Source organism: Ammospiza nelsoni, chromosome 8 (genome assembly GCF_027579445.1).
Source record: "Ammospiza nelsoni isolate bAmmNel1 chromosome 8, bAmmNel1.pri, whole genome shotgun sequence".
Lineage (NCBI taxonomy): Eukaryota > Metazoa > Chordata > Aves > Passeriformes > Passerellidae > Ammospiza > Ammospiza nelsoni.
In genome coordinates, this window is record NC_080640.1 from 1,234,724 (window position 1) to 1,242,223 (window position 7,500).

A 7,500-nucleotide genomic window follows, 5' to 3' on the forward strand; every position below is an offset into this window, starting at 1 on the left:
GTTTATCATGTTTATTTGAATAAGGAAGATTGAAACTCCATTTATGCCTAGCATAAATGCTTTAGTGATCTTAATTATTGATGAAAAATCTGCTGTGCTTCTAAATTTAAAGATAGGACAATTTTATGGCAATGTTAATCACCTTCTGCATTAGGAATTTTCAAGATTTGGGCTTTATGGGGCTGGCATGGATTTTAGCCTCCTAAAGAGAGTTGTCACTTCTCATGGCAGAGAATCTGGAGCCCGGCAGAGGCCGGAGTGGCTTCTCCAGCTGGGTTTTTGGAGACTCTGGGATGTGATGTTTGCTCCCAGCAAATTGCAGCAAGCCTAGGAGGGAAGCGTGGCCTGGAGGAAGCTCTGGAGGAGGGGTTCCAGCCCTCTGGAAGCACCGAGGTGGATTTGAAATCCCCGATATTTACGTTCGCTCGACCCATGTGCTCGGAGTCTGGTGCCTAAATTTGTTGTCAGGGTTGGATTTCAGGCTTGCATTTCCCTCTTGAGCATCACGGAACAACCTTTCCCCATCACATTTGGGGGTCAATTTACAGGTTCCCATAGGAAGTGGAGTTGCTTGGGTAGTTGGCTTAAAAAAAAAAAAAATAGAATTATGTGCAATATGCTTCGCTAGATCCTTTTGTCCTTTGGATACATTTAGCAGCTTTTGACCAGATAAGGCATATTTGTCCTCAGGATATGAACCAATAATTCAATCCTGAATTGAGATCTATGGCCACCCATTTCTTCCAGCCCACACTAGGAGACTCCGTGATAGTCGGAATTGTTTATGCACTGGGATTTAAAAAAACCCCAAAAACAGAAGGAAAAAAAAAACCCTTATGCACTTCAGGAGTAATTATTTATTAGCAGTGCTGGTAATTTAAACAAACTTGTGTAACTCCATGTTTGAATCCTGCAGTGGGCTGGAAATGTAAAAGCCAAAGCCGAGGCCTTGGAAGCGGTTTTTGGTGTCAGGAGCCTCCGCGACCTTTTAATTCAGTGGGAATTTTTATTTACGTCGCCTGGATGTTTCTCACGGAGCACGGCTGAGCAGGGAGGCTTTTATTACTGTACACATTTGAGTATCTGCTGGCATTTCGGGGCCGTTCCTCCAGCACAGTACCTCACGTGTTAAAGAACAAACCCACCGTAAATTGCAGTGCAGTCAGTAAAAAGATGCCACAGAAAAAGTGTCCCTGGGAAATTAGATTGACCCAAAGAAAAGCAAATAAAAGAAAGGAAAAGGCCCATATTTTCTTTGCGGTGTTGCTGAAAAGGATGGGAGTATCATTTTCATAGTGGAATAATGTTTTCTGGGAAAACACAAAAGCAGATGTTCCTCATTAGGAACACCCATTGTCTACATATCACAACTATGAACAGATAAATCTCTCCTATTTCACCCATACATTCCAAGGGCTGTAAATGATTACAGGACGCCGCTGGAACTGCTAAACCAAAACCACACTCCGGGCTAGAGCCATTCCTCCGTGCCACCAGCAGATATTTCGCTGGGGAGGGATGGAAATTCCTGCTGGGAGCCGGGCCCTTGGCCTCTCGCTGCGTGCCGGGGGTGTCCCCGAGGTGCGGCCGATGCTGCTGGGTGCAGGTGGTGCTGGGTGTTGGCAGTGCTGGGTGCTGGCAGTGCTGGGTGCTGGCAGTGCTGGGTGCCGGTGCTGCTGGGTGCTGGTGGTGCTGGGTGCCGGTTCCGCTGGGTGCTGGTGCCACTGGGTGCTGATGGTGCTGGGTGCCGATGGTGCTGGGTGCCGGCGCCGCTGGGTGCCGGTGCTGATGGGTGCTGGTGCCGCTGGGTGCCGGTGCTGCTGGGTGCCGATGGTGCTGGGTGCCGATGGTGCTGGGTGCTGGTGCCACTGGGTGCCGGTGCCGCTGGGTGCTGGTGCCACTGGGTGCCGATGGTGCTGGGTGCTGGTGCCATTGGGTGCCGATGGTGCTGGGTGCCGATGGTGCTGGGTGCCGGTGGTGCTGGGTGCTGGTGCCGCTGGGTGCCGGTGCCGCTGGGTGCCAGCAGTGCTGGCGGAGCACGGGCAGAGCCTGCTCGGCAGAGCCTTTCCAGATGGCACCATCACAGCCCTATTGCTCGCTGGCATCTCCGTGGGCACTAAATGCCCCCCTCCCCGGTAAACCTGGCATTATTCTATAGAGTTCAGGAGACTTATCATTCCAAGTGTGTCCTACTTTCCTGTATGGAAGCCAGACATCTGCTTATCCCATTTCTTTCGTACGGAGTTTGGAATAGCTCTAGTTTGGGGGAATAAAAAGTTTTGTCATATTTAACAGCTGTTACAAAATTTCAATCCCGTAGGCTCTTAAAATACCTTTTGCCTGACCTCAGATTTGGGAGATAATTGACATTGCTGGTAGCCACCCCCCTTAACCTTTCCCTGGCTGTAATTTCAGATTATTTTCCCTAAACAACTTGCCTGTTCAAGCTTTTTTTTTTTTTTAATGTAATTATTTTATTTATTTATTTATTTATTTATTTATTTATTTTTGCTGCCGGCTCGCCGGTGCAGCGCTTTAATTCCTCCCTACTCCAGGTTTACACCTTCGGCGGGGTGGCGGCGGCGGCTGGAGGGCGAGGGGGGTTTTTTTTCGTCAGCAGCGTTTCCTTTCACTTCCCGTCACAAAGGTGAGAGCCGCTGACCTTTGCTGGCAGTCCCGGCCGCTGAATTATTCATGTGATTGACTTTTTGTCAGTGCACACAGTTGTGCTCTGGGACATTTTATTCATTTACCTCATTTAAAGCGCCTTTCTGCACCTGTTCAAGTATTAATATCATGTAATTTGGGCCTAATGCCGATTTTGCTGAACACTCATTATATTTTTTATTAGCTATATTTCCAAACGATTATGTATGATTATTACCAAGCCTTACAAACAGCAATGGGTTATTCCCTAGACCTTTACATCTTCTTGTCAGGTTGTTTTCAGAAGCAAGGAGGATAAACATTTGACCAGTCCCAATGTTTTTATTCCTACTCCATATCCAACCAGAGAACTTAAAGCTTTTTCCCTTATGGCTTTGCGAAAGCATGATTAAATCCAACTCTGCAGAAGCTGTACAAATGCCAGCATTTATAAGGTCAACGCTTTTGTTAAAAATGCTATGTAAATGAGGATCTGCAAAAAGGGACATTAAATAAAATTAAATTCATTGTCTTCTTTAATGTCATTTACATTTTGGCTAAGCCCTGGCCTGTCAAGGAGGATTTTTTAAATAATTTTAATTACACATCATTTAGGGATCCAAGGTTTTCTATTCAGTAGCATTTGGATAACCTGCAAAATGGTGACTGTTTATTAACTTCTTAAATGACAACTTGTCATTTCATCTGCATAATGCAATGAAAACAGAGCAGTTTGGTGTCTTTTTTTTTTAATTCTTATTTTTCTTTAAGATGTGCACCAAACTGCTGGAAGAAGAGACCTTAAAATAGCTCAGCTGCTCTTTTGCTCTCAGCGTCCTACTGGCGCTACCAAGTTCAGAGTATATTAAAAAATTACGACTTTCCTGGGTAACCAGTTCTGGAAAAAATTGCCATCAGGAACCCGACATTGATTTTTTTTTCCTCCTTAAGAAGGTGGTTTATTGTAGATTAATGGGTTTAGCTGCGAGGGATCTGTTTGCAGACAGGGGCAGCTGGATTGGGGTTTGAGGCGCGCAGGTACGAACACCTCTCACCTGTTCAAACGAGGACACGGCACGCGTCGGGGCTTCAAATGTACATAAAACCAGGGCAAAAAAGGGCAAATCAAAGCCACCTCTGTAACTCAGCCCCTCCGAGCTCCCCCACACCCCAGAACCAGGACTTCGGATGTGCTTCCCTCTCGCTTTGGCTTTCTTTCCCTCGGGTCATCTGAGTCACAGCATTTACATCGCTCCCTCGCAACCCCTGCTCCTCAGCCGAGCACAGCCGCAGCCCAGGAAATCGTGGGAATAGCTGGGATGCTGGGATGCTGCTGGGAGACAGCTTCCAGAGCATTGCTCCCCAGGAAATCCCAAACGTGCTGGGTGAGACTCCTGCACTGCTGTCTAATACTTGATTATTTGAAGCCCAAAGCATTGCACGGCTCTGGGAGGAGGGAATAATAAAATCCCGTGCTTTTGTGAGAGAGGAAAAGGGGGGGAAGGGATTTAAGCAAAGCTGTCAAAAACTATACTCCAGGAGGGACCCTGATACAAACCATCCCGGGCTTCTGCTGCAGCCTTATCAGGTGAAAAGCAAAGATACTGCCAGAGCCTGTAATTTTGTTAGGATGCCTTTGATGAATTGGATTAGGTTATGGAAAAATCTTTCAAACTCGGAGTTCTGGTACGTGAGCTTCCAGGAAGTAAATAATTACTCTCAGACAGCAGATAATTGAAAAAAACAACCTGTGAAATGCAAAGTGGTAGAAATGGGCTTAATAAGGCTCCGTCGCTAACGCAGAGAGATTTCGGGGGGCCGGGGGCAGGAGCAGCCCCGGTGTTGGGTTACTCGCAGGGCTGAGGAGGGAGCGCTTTGCCGGGCTGGAGGAGGTGGAAATTCCAGGCTGGGAGGATGGAAATTGTCACCGGGGATGCCAGGGGGTGATTGACACGCGGGGCGAGGGGAAGGGGACGCGGGGGCTCAACCTGCGCCTGGCGGCCCCGGCGAGCGCAGGAAAATGAGAGCCATTCACGGGGGTCCCGCTGCCGGCCGAGCCGCTCCGCCGCCGTGTTTATCTTAACAGCAAATCTCGCAAAAACCGGTCGTGGTCAAACCCCTACAACACAACCTTATACTGGCATTATTAATGCCCCTGTTAAAATAAAGATGTAACTGGGAAAAAAAAAAAAAAAAAAAAAAAAGCTGGAGCTGGGGAATTTTACAGGCTGAGGGGCACTCTGGGCTTTACGAGATGTGAGTTTGCTGTTAACTGTTTTGGTTCTTTAATGTTCTAAGCCGAGGGAAACTTGCTGGTTCCTCGGTGTATCGGCTCAGCTCTACCAGAACATAGCTGGTTCCGTTCTAGGCTTTATTTTGCTATTGAACAAACTCTCCTTATTTCTCCAAGATGGAAAATACCCAGACTGTAAACAGCGTTTGTTCGGGAGAGAGGGAAGGTGTTTGTTCCACAGGGTTTGGAGATCTCCAGGTGGCGGGGCTGGAGGTGAATTAAAAAAAAAACCCGAATAATAATAATGATTAAAAAATTCTGTCATACTTTGAGCAAAATAAAAGTTCCACAGCCAGCAAAATGCCATGGAGCCCACGGTGGTGTGGTGCCCGTGCCAGGGGCGCGGGGAGAAAACTGCAGCATCCGCGCACGGCAGCGGCGAGGATAGCGCCGTGTTTTCCCAATAATTCACTAGGAAATGAGTTTAACATGTGTGGAAAGGAAGGGGCTTACATTTGTGTTGTTGTAAGACATGTAGCATAGGCCCAGCTAGCGGAAGGAGTCGGCTCCAGCTTGTCTCTCGTGAAAGACGAAACACGGTTACACATCTGGTGAGAAAGAGCAGTTCATTTGCTCAGACAGCTCGCTCTGCAGCCGCTGAAAGGAGCTATTTTGACAGAAACAAAGCCATGGGGGCTGGGGCAAGCGATTAGCGGGATCCTGCTCGCTCAAAAACTCCTTGGCCTTAATGATAAAGAAATAGAAAAGGAAATAAAGAAACCTGGCCTAAGCCTCCAGCAGTGTTTAAGGAGGCTTTGGGAAAGTAGCAATACAAACAAGGGCTTCCATGTCAAATTCCCGCTGCACTTGGTAAAAGTTTCTGAGGAAAAAAAAGGTTGGAAGAATAGCAGAACAAAAATTAACCTGGAAGCTGAAGGAGTTATTAAAAAGCAAAGGTCCAGCCTCGCTTCTGGGATCAGCTCATTTTCCTGAGACATGTGCAGGAGAAGAAGTTAATTTGACAGCACGGAGGGTGTGGTGCTCTCATTTAAAAGGTGAATTCAGCACTGAAAATCTTCACCACACACTTGGTTTGCTCCCTGGCTCCGTGGCTGCGCAGAACCTTCAGTTTAGTTGTAAACCAAACAACGAGCCCCATCAAAAACCCCAATCTGGACAAAAAAAATCCCAATCCTCTCGTTGAAGAGAGGTTATTAATGCACAAAGGAGAGATGTGAGTGCCCTTTCTTTTGAATAACAACCAACAAAATTGAATTGGTCTTGGTATTGTGTGGATTGTCAGGAATGCTCTTTACCAATCCAAATTTGATTAGGATTTCCTCTTTATGTTTGTGCAGTTCTTCTGTGCTTCACGAGATGCTGGTGGGCAGCGAGCTGCCTGTGCTAATCCAAACAGGCTTATTAAGCCATGGAGGGATCCATCAGGGGCACTGCAGCGGGGCTGTCCTGCTGCAAACAAACAGTCCAGTGGCTGGGGGTACAAAGAGATTCAGGGAGCGATCCCAGAGCTCTGCTCCAGCCCCCCAGTACGTCCCAGGGTGGTCATGGCTGGATGTCTGCTGGTCACTGGGCTCCACAGGGGTGAAGGAAAGTCAATGATAGGAAAAAGCACCGACAAAACTTTGATTCTTTCCATTGGAGGTGGGTTTTAGACCTGGGGAGATGTCCTGGCTTGGGTAGTGCTGCTCTCTGTGAATTATGCCATCATTTACTTCTAGAGATTACTTTTCTGGTTTTATTATTTATTTTTTTTTAAATTCTATAATCCTGAATAACTCTGGGTTTGGTGTGGGAGTTTCCTTCTTCCACTACTTCCAGAAATCCAAAGACAATTTTACCTTCTTTGATTTGTAGCTACCTTGACTTTTGTCCGGGTTTTGTTCCTACATTCTCATCCTCTGTGTATCCAGGTGCTGGAACAGATCCATCTTTTCTTTAGCAGCATTAACTCCTGGAGTTTCCTTCAGCACCCTCCTTTTTAGTGACTGACTGCTGTAATTTTATCTGTGTCTGTTTTCCAAACCACATAACTTGGAAATAATGGAGTTTCAGATGTAAAAACCAGAATGATTATAAATAATTAGAAGTTAGATTGAGCTACAGTATAAAACGAAACTAATTGTGCTCTGTGCAGTTGTTTGGTTTTGTGTTTTCATTTTTTTTTTCTTTTGGTTTAATAAATTAAACTACAAATTTTCTTAATTGCCAAACAAAATGTTAGGCCAGCTTTAACCAGTCCTGACAGTAAAACACAACATAAAACCTGCTGAGAGTTATATGTGGTATTTAATAAGAGACAGAGTAATGCAAGGGTTTTTATGGTTAAGTATGAATTCACACCCACAGCATTTGTTTCGCATTAGAAAAGGTTTGTAAATCAGATCAATATGCTTGGATATTGTGGTCCCTTAGTGGGATCTCTTATGTCATTTCTTTCATGATATTTGGTTATTGGAAATGCTGCCAAAGTGAGCTCCCTCCATCTATTTCCATTTTCTGAATGAAGCAATTTGTCCTTTGACATGAGAAAGATTGGGTTAGGAAACAAGTGGGGGATTGGATTGGACATGGTGCTACTCCCAACAATTGGAGGTCACTGG

The 7,500-nt window shown here is 46.1% G+C and overlaps 1 protein-coding gene across 14 annotated transcripts in view; it reads left to right on the forward strand.

Annotated features, from left to right (window-relative positions):
- EBF3 (EBF transcription factor 3) overlaps positions 1-7,500 on the forward strand; it is a 125,270-nt gene that overhangs the window by 9,995 nt on the left and 107,775 nt on the right. The window lies entirely within an intron of this gene.